Here is a 14,280-nt window from a genome sequence, read left to right as displayed (position 1 = left end):
CGGTAGATTACTATAGTTTGTAACACTCAAATGTTCCATATGAAAGTTTCACTGAATTTTCATTATGGCGTCAAAGAGCGGAAGCGGAAGAGATGTATTATTCGCGGGACTCCAGCAAAATAGAAATAGATGCTGTGTATACAATGAAATAAAAATAAATCTGTTCTGTCTTAAGCTACATCATGACATTCATGTTTGCAATTGCACGAAAGCAGCAAGAAATAACCCACGTTTTACAAACAGGTGCAAGGATGGTGTGGATGGATTTTCAAGAACAGGACAGAAAAATCCATCCTGTGTAGGCCTACACCTCCACCTGTGGGACATAAGGTATAAGATGCAGACAGGACTGGGACCGACAGTTTGCCTGAACGGAACAGGACTTTGAGGGAGGGAGGCTGAAAAAATCCATCCCGCAGACCTGTACAGCTAGCTTCTGAGGTGGTGGCCTACAAGCGAAAAAGAGTAGGTGAGGTTATTTCGACGCGGCGTCATAATTTCTATTAGCTGAGAGTGATGAACAACATAAAACAACATGATTCTTGCACACACAATACAGTACAGAAACAATATATTTTTGCAGGCGCATCGGCAACGGTAATGTAATTATCCAGTAAAATGCTACAATCAATGTTCACACAAACTTCAATACTCTTGCTGTATTTTTGTTACGCACGAGCAGTAGCATGCTCTCAGCGTACATAAGCACTCCTATTTACCTCCTATTTCATCATCGTTTTCGCCGCCATGTGGCATCTCGGACACTGTATACGTGTGACCCATTTAAGCCACGTGCTACCAGTAGATGGCAGAGTAAAACAAAGTTGTAATGTTTTGACAACTGCGTGTCTGCCAAGCGTATGTAGGCATACATTGATTTCATGTCGCGAGTCGCGGCTACTGTTTAGACTGAAAATAGAATCTGCCACCACCCCCAGACGTTATTTAGTCTCTATGAAGAGATTTGTTGTGCCTTTCTCTCTGTCTCTCTCTCTCCATCTCGCTGTTTCTTTCTCTCCGTGTCTCTCTCTCTCTCTCTCTCTCTCTCTCAAGTAGGCCACACTGAATATCCATTTGCAGAATATCAACACTAAATCAACTCTGTGTGTGTGTGTGTCTGTATGTGTGTTAAACTCTCCTCTCTACGCAATTGTACTCTAAATTCGTGTCGTAGAGTTCTTTTCCACATGTTCTTGCTCTTGGAGGCTCATGTGATGTCTCCTGATCAGATTAAACGAATGAAATATATCACAGTTTGTGCCATATGACCTGATGTGTGTGTGTGTGTGTTGTGTGTGTGTGTGTGTGTGTGTGTGTGTGTGTGTGTAAATGTATTCACTCCCACCAGTCACACTGTTTATGTGTAATTGCAGCCATTCAGCACATGGTTAATCTTCAACCTCATCATTGTGTGAATCGCCATATTGGCATGACAACAATCCTGAAAAACCATCCTTTGCTTGTGTGTGTGTGTGTGTGTGCGTGTGTGTGTGTGTGTGTGTGTGTGTGTGTGTGTGTGTGTGTGTGTGTGTGTGTGTGTGTGTGTGTGTGAAGGAGAGAGAACGAGGAAGAGAGAGACTTCATCACTCGTAAATGCCGCTATGGTGTGGAATGTGCCTAACCATGAGGCCCTATTGACAAACTGCTCCCCAATCTCATAGTAACCTCATCTCCATGTCATTACCAGTCACAAAAATTCCATCCCTGATACCATGGTGACATTGTAACATATTACAGTAATTCTTCATGCTACTGCAGTAGAAATATTTTAACAAGAAAAAAAAACAAGTCATACAAGATACAAGCTATACATATCTCACATTTAGTGGAAATAGTTAAACATTACTCATTTTGAAAGCACGTCCTGAAACGACCCAACAGATAGACCTAGTCTGCAATTGGCAACCCATGCACGTGAATCATATTCAGAGTGACCTCTGACATTAAACATTCACATGCAGCGAAGTGGAATGACACTCATAATGATGTATGAAATTCTCCCTTGAACATCAGTGCGTGTGTGTGTGTGTGTGTGTGTGTGTGTGTATGTCTCTGTTGAAGTGGTGAGGTGTTAGTTTGGCAGTTATGTGTACATCTGTTACAGCTGTCTGCTGTGTTATGCATTGTTTATATGGGAGGAAAAATAGGTTGAATGAAAGAACGCCAAGAGCAACAAATAAATACAGGAAGAATACAAGGAGGAGAGAGAGGGGGAGTTAAAGGGAAGACGAGAATGACAGCATCGAGGACAGAGAAAGGGAAAAAAAACAGGCTGGGGTGGTATCAGGTTCCAACGTTCACTGAATCAGTGATCATTTTCATGGAGGTGAGGGCTAATGAGTGCCAAGGCTCCACATATTTCACATTCCAAAGTAACGAACCATCACACCGTGACAGGTTCAGGCTACACTTCAGGCTCACTGCACACTCTCTGTGGAAGGGTTCACTACGAGAGGCCTATGAGGTTCTCCTCAGAATCGTACTTCTTCAAAGAAATCTTAGTATTTATTTTAGTTTTTATGTTTTATGTTTTTATCTAGTCTTAAGGTAGTTCAGTGTCTTCCTGACTGCAACAGAACTGTTCTAATGGAAAGGCCTCAATTCTAAATAGGCTAGTCATCTGTCACGAGGCATCGGACCCAGAATAGAAACAGTATGATTTCAGGCCCACGTTTCCCACCCACTCACTTTCGGAACCAATCAGAACAGAAATGCCAGTTCAGTATTGTTTTGCACGTCACAGATACTCTAAATCACACAAACACATAAAGAATTTCATCACTGTTATGGCTGCTTGCCTTCCATATCAACCCTTTCCAGATCATGTTCAGATCCAGTGTCCAAAACTGCTAGATCTTCACTGGACTTGAGCCAGAGGATTGACCTTAACTCAGCTCTGATGATCACGAAAGAGACAGTACACTTCATGAAATCGTCCTACTTATATATTGCTATCACAATCAAGTTAGCCATCCCACATCAGTCTGTGTTCTTCATTGAATCACGACCCCGTGCAGAATTTCACAGCAGTCCATAGGTTTACCCAGTCAGAGAGTTATGGCTGTGTGTGTGTGTGGGGTGGGGGGATGACGCACGTGTGCGTGCTTGGTTGGCAAACAGGCTTCTGGAGGCGAGGAAGGAGAGACGGAGAGAGGAGAATAAGAAAGTTTAATCATTGAGTTTAGTTTTTAGACATTATAGGAAAAGACCAAGTGTTGGTGATGATGTTTCAAGAGGGAATTTGTATGTGTACTTTGTAAGGCCTGGTGACGTATTTACAGCATGTTCAAAGTCCTCAGACAGTAACAGAGTAATTCAAATGGATAAATAGAATGGTTCAGTTGGACATTTCCCCCACTTTTGGAATCCACATTGCACAAACATTTAATGATTGAATACATTGGTTGAAACAACCTGGAACTTAGACAGTTCATCATACTGGACACCATTTGAGGTCTGCTTGTTGTAATAAAGCAATTTATTTTATTATGCTAAAAAAGGGAATCAGTTGTGTTGTGAATTAAAATGTTAGACAAAAATGGCAGCAATGTTTCAGACAAGCTTAAAATTCACTTTACAATATGATATATAGAGTGTGTCCTCCTCTAGCACAGAACATAAATGTAGGCTACTGACTATGATCTGATATTACTATTGTTTTGTTGTTGTTGCAAGTGAAATTGTACAGCCCATTATGTAGGTGCACGTTTTCTCTCTCTCTCTGTCTTCCTATGTGCTTGTGTGTCTGCCTATGTGCGTGGACAGAGAGAGAGAGAGAGAGAGAGGGAGGGAGACAGTGCGGTAGCGCTAGTGAGAGGGCACTCATACCACCGTAGTTCGACTCCACGATCGCTGGCAGCGACTGTTGTGGACCATGGAGAAATACAAACGCATTTCTCTTCAGAGCCTTCAGTGGTGACTGCGGTCAAACCACACCAAGGAATTACACCAGCCTGAAGCTAGAATATGAACTAGAAAATCAGAAAACTGCACTCCCTACGGTTATTCGAAAGTGTTTTGAGTTCATTGAATGCTGGTTGCCTACGAACTGTGACTACTACCTGCGGAAATTCTGTAAAGTGAGTAACTTATTCCCAACTAGTGTTACTCCGGAGATGTCTTTATATGTGTGATAGAAACAGAAAAGTGTGGTTTTGTTTCTTCTTAACTGCTGATACATAGCTACGGTGTCCTGGCTGTCGGGAAGCACTTTCATTCAGGCATTCGTATAAAGAGGGAATAAGGCAAAGATGGAGTTAATTTTTTTTACAATATGGCCGCGCTTTTATGTCTCGTTTCCCCAAGTGAAGGGATAAAGTACTCCGAAGCGGTTCACGGTGCGTTTGGAGGTTACACGGACTGTATCCGGATACTAGCTTACGGTGCTGTGGCGGAAACAATTTTCCTCCTTTCTGTACGCTAGCGCAAGTTTAGGTTTTTACTCGGAGCCTACGTTTCAAAACGTCCTGTAGGCAACACTGGAGGTGTACGAGCCATCCACACTATGTCCAGTCACTGTTTCAGGCGCAACAGCCCCAAAACAAATCGTGTGTTGCATCTACGAATGTTATATCTAAAAATGACAGTTTACGTTGACAACAATAGCGAATACATTGCTTTTTCTAAGGTTGAGTCTGTAAACATGTAACTATAGCCGCTTCAATGAAGTGGGCGGTCAACCACTGTCACTTATTAGGAAGCAAATGTAGGCTATGACTTATTTGAGCCATAGGCTACTGATATTTTGCCGTGCATAGACTTCTGTGACGCATATTCTGTGTCAAAAAATAGGCGTTTGTCCAGTTTTCTGATCATTTTTAATACAGTGTGGGCTTTTAGGTAGTCAACTTTCCTGCTGTTCTCCGAAGCCAGTCAATGCTAGTTTTCTTTAGATGGATCTAATTCTCGAAACCGTAAATAACCTATGTAGCATAGTTATTGACGTAAGACCATACCAAATGCCCCTTTTCGGTAGATGCTTACAAACGACCTAAATATGGCAGCATTCTGGCCATCTGTATCCGATGAAAAAACCTACATAGTTGCATGACTAACCAGGAACTCAGCAACGAAACGTTTTGTCAGATGTCAGCGTCTGCTTATCCACAAACGCATGATAGATATTTTGGGCTCGTTTGATTAGAGTTGCATTGTGTTGTTAGATATTTAGTGCAGTAAGAACTACCAAAGCTCTCTCTCTCTGTTTCTCTCTTTATCTGTGTGTATGCGTATGTGTGTGTGCGCGCGCCTAAGCTTTAGAGAACTGTAGGTCAGTATGTTCCACTTCACCGTATCACACCTTACTGGGCTTCAGTCACTGCTTCTGTTTTAGTAAAACACTTCTGATTAGACTGACAGGAAGAGAGAGAGAGAGAGAGTGTGTGTGTGTGTGTGTGTGAGAGCATGTGTTTGTGTGCGTTGTCTGTAAGTAAGAAGGGTATTTTGGTGAGGCAGACAGAGATGGAGGACTTGACTGTGAGAGGTGGGTTGATGGAGACCTAGAGTCTGATGGTTAACTTTAGGTTCTCTCTGCTTTGCTCTTGTGGACTCCGCTCCAAGGACTTGTAGCTTTGATGTATGAGTGTGTGCTTGTCAGGGCAATGTCAGCTCCAGTCGTCACCATGGCAAAAATAGCTTTGCTCTCTCTCTCTTTGTGTGTGTGTGAGAGAGAGAGAGAGAGGGGGGGATAGAGAGTGAGAGGGAGGGTGCTTTCCTGTGTGTGAAAATGGGCCCCAAAGCATGTTGGCTTTTGTGGGGAAATGCGTGAAGGCATTGTATGGGGAGACATGCAAAAAGCACATGATTGATAGACACACACACACACACACTCACACTCTCTCTCTCTGTGCTCTGTCATTTAAGACCCATAAATGCTCTGTGGAATGTGTCCCTACACTAAGATAACACGCATGACACAATTGTGTTCCCATGTAACACAAAAACTCTCTCTCTCTGTCTCTTGCTCGGTCTTGCTCTAATGCTTGCTCGCTCCCAGTCTATCACACACTACACAGTGATGCAGATTTGCTTTCTTCCACATGCCCTCTTAATCTCATGGAACACGTAAACTTACTCTAACTCTTTCTCTGTGTCTCTCTCTCCCTATCTCTCTCTCTCTCTCACACACACACACACACACACACATGCACACAGACAAACACACACACACACAACCACGTTATCTACAGTGATGACATGGATAAGCTCGTCACAGGTGTCAGGTTAGATGATATGAGTAAAATGGAAAGAGAAATCTTTTTTTATCTATCTGTTGATTAAATCTTCTTTTGTACCCTGTGGGTCTGGGTTGTGTGGATAGGTGTGTCTATTTGTGATCAGACATGAGCCTGTGTGTCTGTGTGCAAATATGTGTATGTGTGTGTGTTTATGCATGAACATGCACAAGGGCTTTACCTGTGTGATTGTGTGTGTTTGTGTGTGTGCGTATGTGTGTATGTTCATGCCATGGGGTTGTGTCACCAGGCACTCTCTGGGCAATGTGCAACAGGAGCTGACACTCACTTCACACTGAAGGAGACAGGGCATGAGCTCAAACTCAATGACCGTTGACCTCTCACCTCTGCTCTCTGACCTGTGGCCTGTGACTGAGGTACGGGGGCACTGCGGATCTGCTACTCCACCAGCACTCTAAAAGCGAGTCCTTGGCATCTCTGTAAAGCAGCACCAATGGGTCACATGTTACTTTCATAGCTGGGAAATCTCATGACCCTTTTTGGTATGGATATTGTTCAGATGATGCAGTGTGTCTCGAGGCAGTTACAGTTCTTTAATGTTTTTAAATTTCTGCAGAATGATTCCATATCCAGCAAATATCCCATTAAAGCCCCATCATCTTAATTACTTTCTCTTGTTTGATGTGGAATAAAGGGGGTTGCTGGGAATAGTGCTATCAATGCTATTCAATTCTGCTTCTATTTCTGGTTGTCGTCCCATGAGGTTGAAAAGACGGAGTTTTACATTTTTGGTTGTCCAAACCCTTTAAGGCATTAGACGGACTAATCCAGTATACTGTACATCTATCAAGTCCACAGCTGATCCATGGACCGCAGGGATTGCTGGGACCATGACAGACAGGGAATCAAACTTTCCTATTCCTGCCTAAGCAAGTGCCCAATCATGTGCTTGGACTGCTTACGGCTGGCGACTTCGTTTAGCCTTACCAAGTCCATGTGTTTGTACAACATGCTTGTCCAGTATGTCAGAATATTACGTCCAAACTGAATTGCTGTCTACAATGCTTTGAATGGCATCACTTTCATTACAGGTACATATTCAATGCCTGTGTGTCAGAAAACGCACATTCTGCCCCGTTATATATCCAGATGGTTAGTGGTGTGTGTTTCGTTCGTCTCAAAGCTCTGGGAACTCTGGCTCTGTTGTGAAGTGAGTAAGTGCTGCATGGGAGATTGGGGCTGTCCTGGTCAGACTTTCAGCTGATAGCGAAGGAAGTTGGTAGATAAGAACCTCGGTTCCATCTTACAGAGGCCATAATGGTAACAAAGTAGGGTATTTGTGCTCAACAACTATTGGGATGCATACTTAGCATTCTTGCAGAAGTTCAGAATATCACGTACATTTGGAAAATGCCTCACCATCCAAACTTTAAGTGTATGCTAGGCAGGTGTTTGTACTGTATGAGTCTAGCAACACTAGATTGAAAAGGAAACTGTCACTGATGCAGGGTTAAAAACCAACTATGTCCAAGATGAGCTCTGTAATACAAACACAGATATAGCAGTTGTTCTATTGACCCGTAGCAATTGTTCTTTTGAACATAAGTAATACAACCTCTGCAATAAACCTCTTTAAAATACAGCATTCAGCAGAATCTTTCATTAGAAAAGTTTAGATCACGGCTTGTGTTCGTTCAGGGTCAGGTCAGTTATGTTTAGCAATCATCTGATGAATGATGATTCTTACCAATCTGGTAGGGACACATTTCAGTGTGATCTTTTAAGAACAACCCCAAAGTCATTTATCAGATGCTTTTTGAGCCCCCAATCATCCCAAGGTCAACTTGTTGTCTTACTCTCTCTCTCTGCCTTTTAATTCCCTAGATTTAAAACATCTGCCAGTAAATATACTGTAAATATGAATCATGGTGTTACTCATGGATTCTGCTGGATCTGTTGTTTTCCTTGATCTTGCTTTCCAGCTTTATCCATGTAGAAGTGTGATAGTCTTTACCCAGCTCTTAAACTAAACTGCTGAGTCTAACTGCATTGTTTTTAGTTTGTCAGCAAATACTTCTGTGTACACTACTAGTGTTTTAGGAAAAAAAATACTGTTCACAGCAAGATGAATGTTGCCACACTAGCTTGGCCTGGTCTGATCTAGGCACATTTAAAAGCAAGCTTGAAATTGCCTTAGAAAAGAAACTATGATGCCCGTTAAACCTGCTTCCTATGGTGAAGGAATTTGACAATGCCATAAACGTAAGGCACACAGCTTTTAACTGAGCTTTGTTTACACAATGGGTCAAGAACGCTCTTGAAAACAAGGCGGTTTCACTTACACAGAATCCCTTTAAAGGCCTTGTAGAACTCTTTTGTGTATGGTTCCTTGAAGTCACCTTGGAGCCATAGTGTCTTTATAAGAACACATTTTTGAGGGGCACTTTACTTGCAAGATCATTCTCTGCCTAGACCCTCCTTTAAAAGTATGCCATCACCTTGTGGTTCCACATAGTGCCTATTCCACACAGAGAACTCTCCTTTGTTGAAAGTGTTTTCTGAATAAAATATCTGAAGATCCCCCTGTTTGCACAATTTCCCTATGAACAACCTACAAGAATTCTTCATTGAGAACCACCTGAAGAACCATTAGATGACTTTATTCTAAGGAGACGATCTAACGAGACCGTTAGCAAGAGTTTGCAACAACGAGAAGAGAGAACAACAAGAGGTGTCGGATGAAGGAGCGAGGGATGAAGTGGAGGAAAAGGAGGTGTTGAATGGGGAGGTGATTCTCCTCTATCTCTCTGAGGGAGAGGCCTGGAGGCTTTCACTGCAGTCTCCTGAGGAAGAATCAAAGGTGCTTTAGACTTCATCACAATGAAGTCTGCACAGAAAGAGAGAGAGAAAGAGCAGGAAGAAGAGGGAGGAAGTGGGAGAGGTAGAGAAAAGAGACAGAGAGCGGAAATTGATACGTGGGGAGGGCAGAGAAGCCCTGAGAACCGATCTAATCCTTTATCGTCATCTGCATCAAATAGGGATCACCTAGAGTCCTTGGAGAGTGCCTGTTCCGACACACACACACACACACACACACACACACACACACACACACACCATTGCATTGAATACCAAATAACGACTCTCTTTCTCTCTCTCTCTGTTTGTCTCTCACACATGCACACACCCCCCACATGCACACACACACTGATTTCCTGTGACAGTGGTACATTGGTGTCTGTTTGCACCACAGTAATCTGGCAGAGGAGTAATGCTTCCATGAAGGCTATGCTTGATTTATTATACATGAAGTCTAGTGTGTACAGAAAATATAATAACAATTTCCATCTGTGTGTCATAGTAAATGACCCCCCCCCCCCCCCCCATCCTTCTCTCTCTTACTCTCTGTCTCTCTGTCACCCTCACCTTTATTTCATTGCCTTTTGTCCATAATTGTTCCTTTCTGTACTGATTGCTGTCCTATCAGGGCAGTGTTTTGGTCGAGCTGTCAAAGTGTCACCATGGTTAAAAATTCACCACAGTACACTGGTTCAGAGATCAAATGCTCTTTTGCCTAAAGTGAACAGTTTGACTGTGTGCGCAGGAAAGACAGTGCTAGAAGGAGAGAGGTGACTGTTTTATAGGGTTGTAGACTCAGGGATAGTGCATGTTTGTCCGTGATTGTGTGTGACGTGGCCAACTAAAACGGTTCCTTGGTTGATATTATCAGTGGATCAACAGTAGGTGATGCGGTTCACAGTCAGTGTTGCCATTAATAGCAGGTCTATTCATCCATCTAAAACAGGAACACACACACACACACACACACACACACACAATTGCTTTACCATTGACAAGACCATAGACAGTAGATAGTTGTGTTAAGCATTGACAAGACCATAGACAGTAGATAGCAGTGTTAGCCCTGTGTAAGCATGTGCACACAGTGTCTGCCTTTTTATACATGTATGAGTGGGTTCTGTATTGTATGTTCACTATGTGTGCGGGTGGGTGGGGGGGGGGGTTGTGTTTTTAGTTTTGTATGTATGCTTGTGTGTGTGTGTGTGTGTGGGGGGGGGGGGGGGGGGGGGTGTGTGTGAGAGTGTAGGTATGTGTGTGTGTCTGTGTAGGTGTGTGTGTGTGTGTGTCTGTCTGTGTAGGTGTGTGTCTGTGTAGGTGTGTGTGTGTGTCTGTGTAGGTGTGTGGGTGTGTGTGTGTGAGAGTGTGTCTGTGTAGGTGTGTGTGTCTGTGTAGGTGTGTGTGTGTCTGTAGGTGTGTGGGTGTGTGTGTGTGAGAGTGTGTGTCTGTGTAGGTGTGTGGGTGGGTGGGTGTTTGCTGTCAGGGCAGACAGTTGAGTAAGGGGCTCAGCTGCTGTGGTGATCATGTGGTCCTGAGGGGGGGCCAAGAATAGCTGCTGGGGGTGCCAGAGTGACCATTACACCCCTCTCTCTCTCTCTGTCCCCCTCTCTGTCTGTTCCCCTCTCTCCCTCTGGCACTTCTTTGTGTGTGTGTGCTTTTACTGCGCCTGCTGTGTTTTGGCGAGAGGAACTGTCGTTTGATTGAACTCAGATTTGTGGTAAGTCTGAGTGCATGTGTGTACGTGTTTGTGTGAATAACAGTCAGACTCTCCCAGGAAGGCTGATGGGGAGGGAAAGAGCTTACTGAAGGCTGAGTTTGAAGGTATGCGTATGTGTCTGTATGTGTATGAGGGAGAGAAAGAGAGAGACAGACAGGAAAAGTGCAAAAGAGGAAGCGAGAGAATAGGTACATTGACAAAAGTGTAGAGATGTACAATAGTTGAGAACTGAAAACTGGATCTGACTTGGGAACAAAGTAAGTGTGTGTCTGTGTGTGTGTGAGAGAGAGCAAGGTGAGTATGCAAGAGTAAAGGAGCGAGTGAGAATGTGATGGTGTGTGTGACTGAGTGAGTTCTTGGGTGGGACAGTTAGTGAGTCAGGAATAGAAAGTAATGTGTGTACCCCAGCGACTAAATTCATGCATGTGTGTGTCTCTCTTTGTGTGTGTGTGTGTGTGTGTGTGTGTGTGTGTGTGTGTGTGTGTGTGTGTGTGTGAAAGAGACAGCTTGAGTAAAGAGGGAGTAGCTACAGTACAGTTAGAACAGGACCGACTAAAGAACCACTTTGATTGACAGCTGGTCCCCAGACACACAGGTGGTCATTGTGGGTGGGCGGGGCGGGGGGGCTCTGGGAACCCTGGACCCCTAGACTCCCGTGGGATCCCCCCTCACTCCCCCCCTCACCCCCCTTCTCATTCTCCCCTGGATCCGCACCCTAATCCCTAATCCCTGGGTCTGCATGATCGCTTGATCAGCTGTCAGAGTGGTGTGAACAGAGCCACACCTATCAGCCGACAACAGACCACCTATAGTAGTCCTCCATCTATCCCATAGTCCCCTCTGCTAGCATTCAAGCTTTGTAGTTGTCTTTCTGCTTCTCCGGATTTTCTGTCCTATTAAGGTTCTTAAATAAAATTGTTCAGGGCGTCGAGAAGTCTGTGTGCAAGTTTGTTATAGATTAGTAACAGGACAGCATTATACGACTATGGTGTGTACTGTATGCCTGTGCACTTGTGCTTGTCCTTGTATGTGTGTGTGTGTGCGCGCATACATGCATGCTCGTTTGTGTGCGTGCGAGTGTATGCCTACGAGAGAGTAGAGGAAGTAGCTGAACATAGCTTAGGGATGTTTGTGTATGCCTGTGGCCTAAAAATGCAAGTGATCTTCTTTTGTCTTTAATTATGTTGTTCTCTTTTTCTCTCTTTCCCTCCCTGTTCTCATTGTCATATTCTCTTTGGCTCTCATCTCCATCTCTCTCTCTCTCTCTCTCTCTCTCTCTCTCTCTCTCTCTCTCTGTCTTCCATCTCCAGATTCATAGCATACCCTCTGCTTGGAGAGACCAAAAACTTCACTGAGGTAAGAATGTACACACACACACACACACACACACACACACACACAAACACACCAGACACACACACACACACACACACACACACACACACCAGACACACACACACACACACACACCAGACACACACACACACACACATCAGACACACATATATACACACATATATACACACACGTGCTAACCACAGTGCTGTATTTAGGGCAACACATCTATGTAAGCAACCGTGTAACCAAACCCACAACATCACTGCATTTCCTTGGTGTTGTTCGTCGGCAACATGAAGTTTCTGAAGGATGCTCTCAACATCAGCTTCAGCGCAAATATTTAGAGAGAGAAAGAGAGCAGCCTGGCCTGCAGTGCTCTATGATGTATTCACCACCCTGAATCAGCTGTGTGCGTGTGTGCGTGCGTGTGTGTGTGTGTGTGTGTGTGTGTGTGTGTGTGTGTGTGTGTGCAGTTGCTGCAAGCCTTTCACCTTTCACTTCCCTGTTAGATCTTGTATCTGAGCTCGCTGATTCTTCTCTCTGTCTCTTCCTCACTTGCTCTGTTCTTTATGCCATTCTCTCTTGCATCTCTTTCATCTCTTGATAGAAATATTACCGAAAAAAGTCTGTCTTTTTTTTTGTATCTTCTCCTGGCTCACCTATTCCCTCTGAATTTGAAATGTTTGAAAATGTTTAGACTGGTTAAGAGACTTTGACTGTAATTCTCTCCACAAGCAAACAGAAATGAAATGTTTATGAAACAATAGAAGGCCCTTTAAAGTTTGGGTGTGTTGAGATGGGTACTGCAGTTCGAATGTGACGGAAGTTGCTTTCCTGTCCGTAAAAGGCTGAACATGGCTTGTGGGGTTTCAAGATGGCCTGTGAGCTCCAGCCAGCTTTACAGTTCAGCCAGGTTTTGGTTATGGTTCTGTCTGCTTGAATTCTGATTTGTGAAGCATGCCGTTGTCTAAATTCTCAAGCCCTTGGTGTCTTGGGTCCCGGTTTTTCTGAGTTCTGGTTCATGAATCATTCAGCAGTGTCTTAGTTCTCAATCTCTTCTGGTTCTGACTAGTTACATTTTTCTGAATCATTCAGCTCAGCTGTGTGCCGTTTCTCTGACTATTAGGGTCTTAGATTCTTTTGTGTGGTTCTGCTTAGCCTGAGCCTTGGGGCTTTTTTTGTTTTGGTCTGCTCTGGTGTCCTGGTTCGTGGATGGAGAAGTGTGGGTTCTGGGTTTCCAGGGCAGGGTGGGAGCTGCTTTGGGATCGGGGATGCTTGTCATGTTTCGGGGCAACCAAGAGCAGATTTATGGAGCCCACTTGGCTTCCTGGCCTTTTGGGGGCTCATGCTACTGAACCCACCAAGAGCCCCAGAGGACCATAACTCTCTTTTATCTTCTTCTGCCCTCTCTTTTGGTCCGGTTCCTTTTCTTCCCTTCCCCTTTTGTCTCACTTTTCCCCTCATTCTGTCCTCTTGAAATATTCCCACACATACACATTTTCACCTTTCTAAAATCTGCACTCTCTCTCTCTCTCTCTCTCTCTCTCTTTCTCTGTCTCTCCCTCTCCCTCTCCCTCTCCCTCCATTCCTCCCTCCCCCTTTCTCTCTCTAGTTCTCTCAGCCATATGCAGCTAATACTGAGACTTTTAAGTTAAAGCTTAACTGAAAAATAGAACATTGGCATTGGAACACTTGACCTGAAAAGAGTTCCACTGAACTAAAAGACAGACTTTAAAATAATCCAGGCTTCCAATTAAAAAACAAAAGAAAGACACTTTTTTTTTGACTTTACATTTGCAATCTTATTATTTATGTTAATTGTTTTTTTAATGCCTTTTTTTGTGACAATCTTCTCTTTGATTCATGTCAGTTTAGTGGGAAGGGCAAAAAATATATGAGTTGCATAGGCAGATTACCATGGGGGTCACGTAACACCTCTTTTTGAGGGAAAACTAACAGCTTTGATTCAGTGGAAACATAAATAAAAGGCATCAGATAAGGTTGGGGTGAGAGTTATCTGTGTAACGTCGAACGGATCTAACGTTACAAGGTAAAGGAAGCCTTGTTAACTGGCATTGTACTTGGTTAGCCGAAACAGTCTTTCCTGCTTACATTTACACACAAGTTACAGATTTGAATACAAATGCCATTTTGTATTATTGTCTTCAACAG

The 14,280-nt window shown here is 43.7% G+C and overlaps 1 protein-coding gene across 5 annotated transcripts in view; it reads left to right on the top strand.

The window, feature by feature from the left end:
- The first annotated feature begins 3,792 nt into the window (after positions 1 to 3,792).
- The window catches only part of dtnba (dystrobrevin, beta a), a 35,493-nt gene continuing 25,005 nt past the window's right edge, over positions 3,793 to 14,280 (top strand). For 3 of the 5 annotated variants that reach the window (XM_080832671.1, XM_080832667.1, XM_080832670.1), the window contains exons 1-2: positions 3,793 to 4,079; positions 12,081 to 12,126. The gene's annotated coding sequence lies outside the window, so the exon portion shown is untranslated. Of the gene's footprint in view, positions 4,080 to 10,688; positions 10,771 to 10,980; positions 11,028 to 12,080; positions 12,127 to 14,280 lie in introns of those variants that run through there. The other 2 variants (XM_080832668.1, XM_080832669.1) reach the window with 2 other exon arrangements.

Source organism: Sprattus sprattus (assembly GCF_963457725.1).
Source record: "Sprattus sprattus genome assembly, chromosome: 2".
Taxonomy (NCBI): Eukaryota; Metazoa; Chordata; class Actinopteri; order Clupeiformes; family Clupeidae; genus Sprattus; species Sprattus sprattus.
The sequence above is the reverse complement of the archived record's forward strand: the minus strand, read 5'-3'. Positions and strand labels throughout refer to the sequence as shown.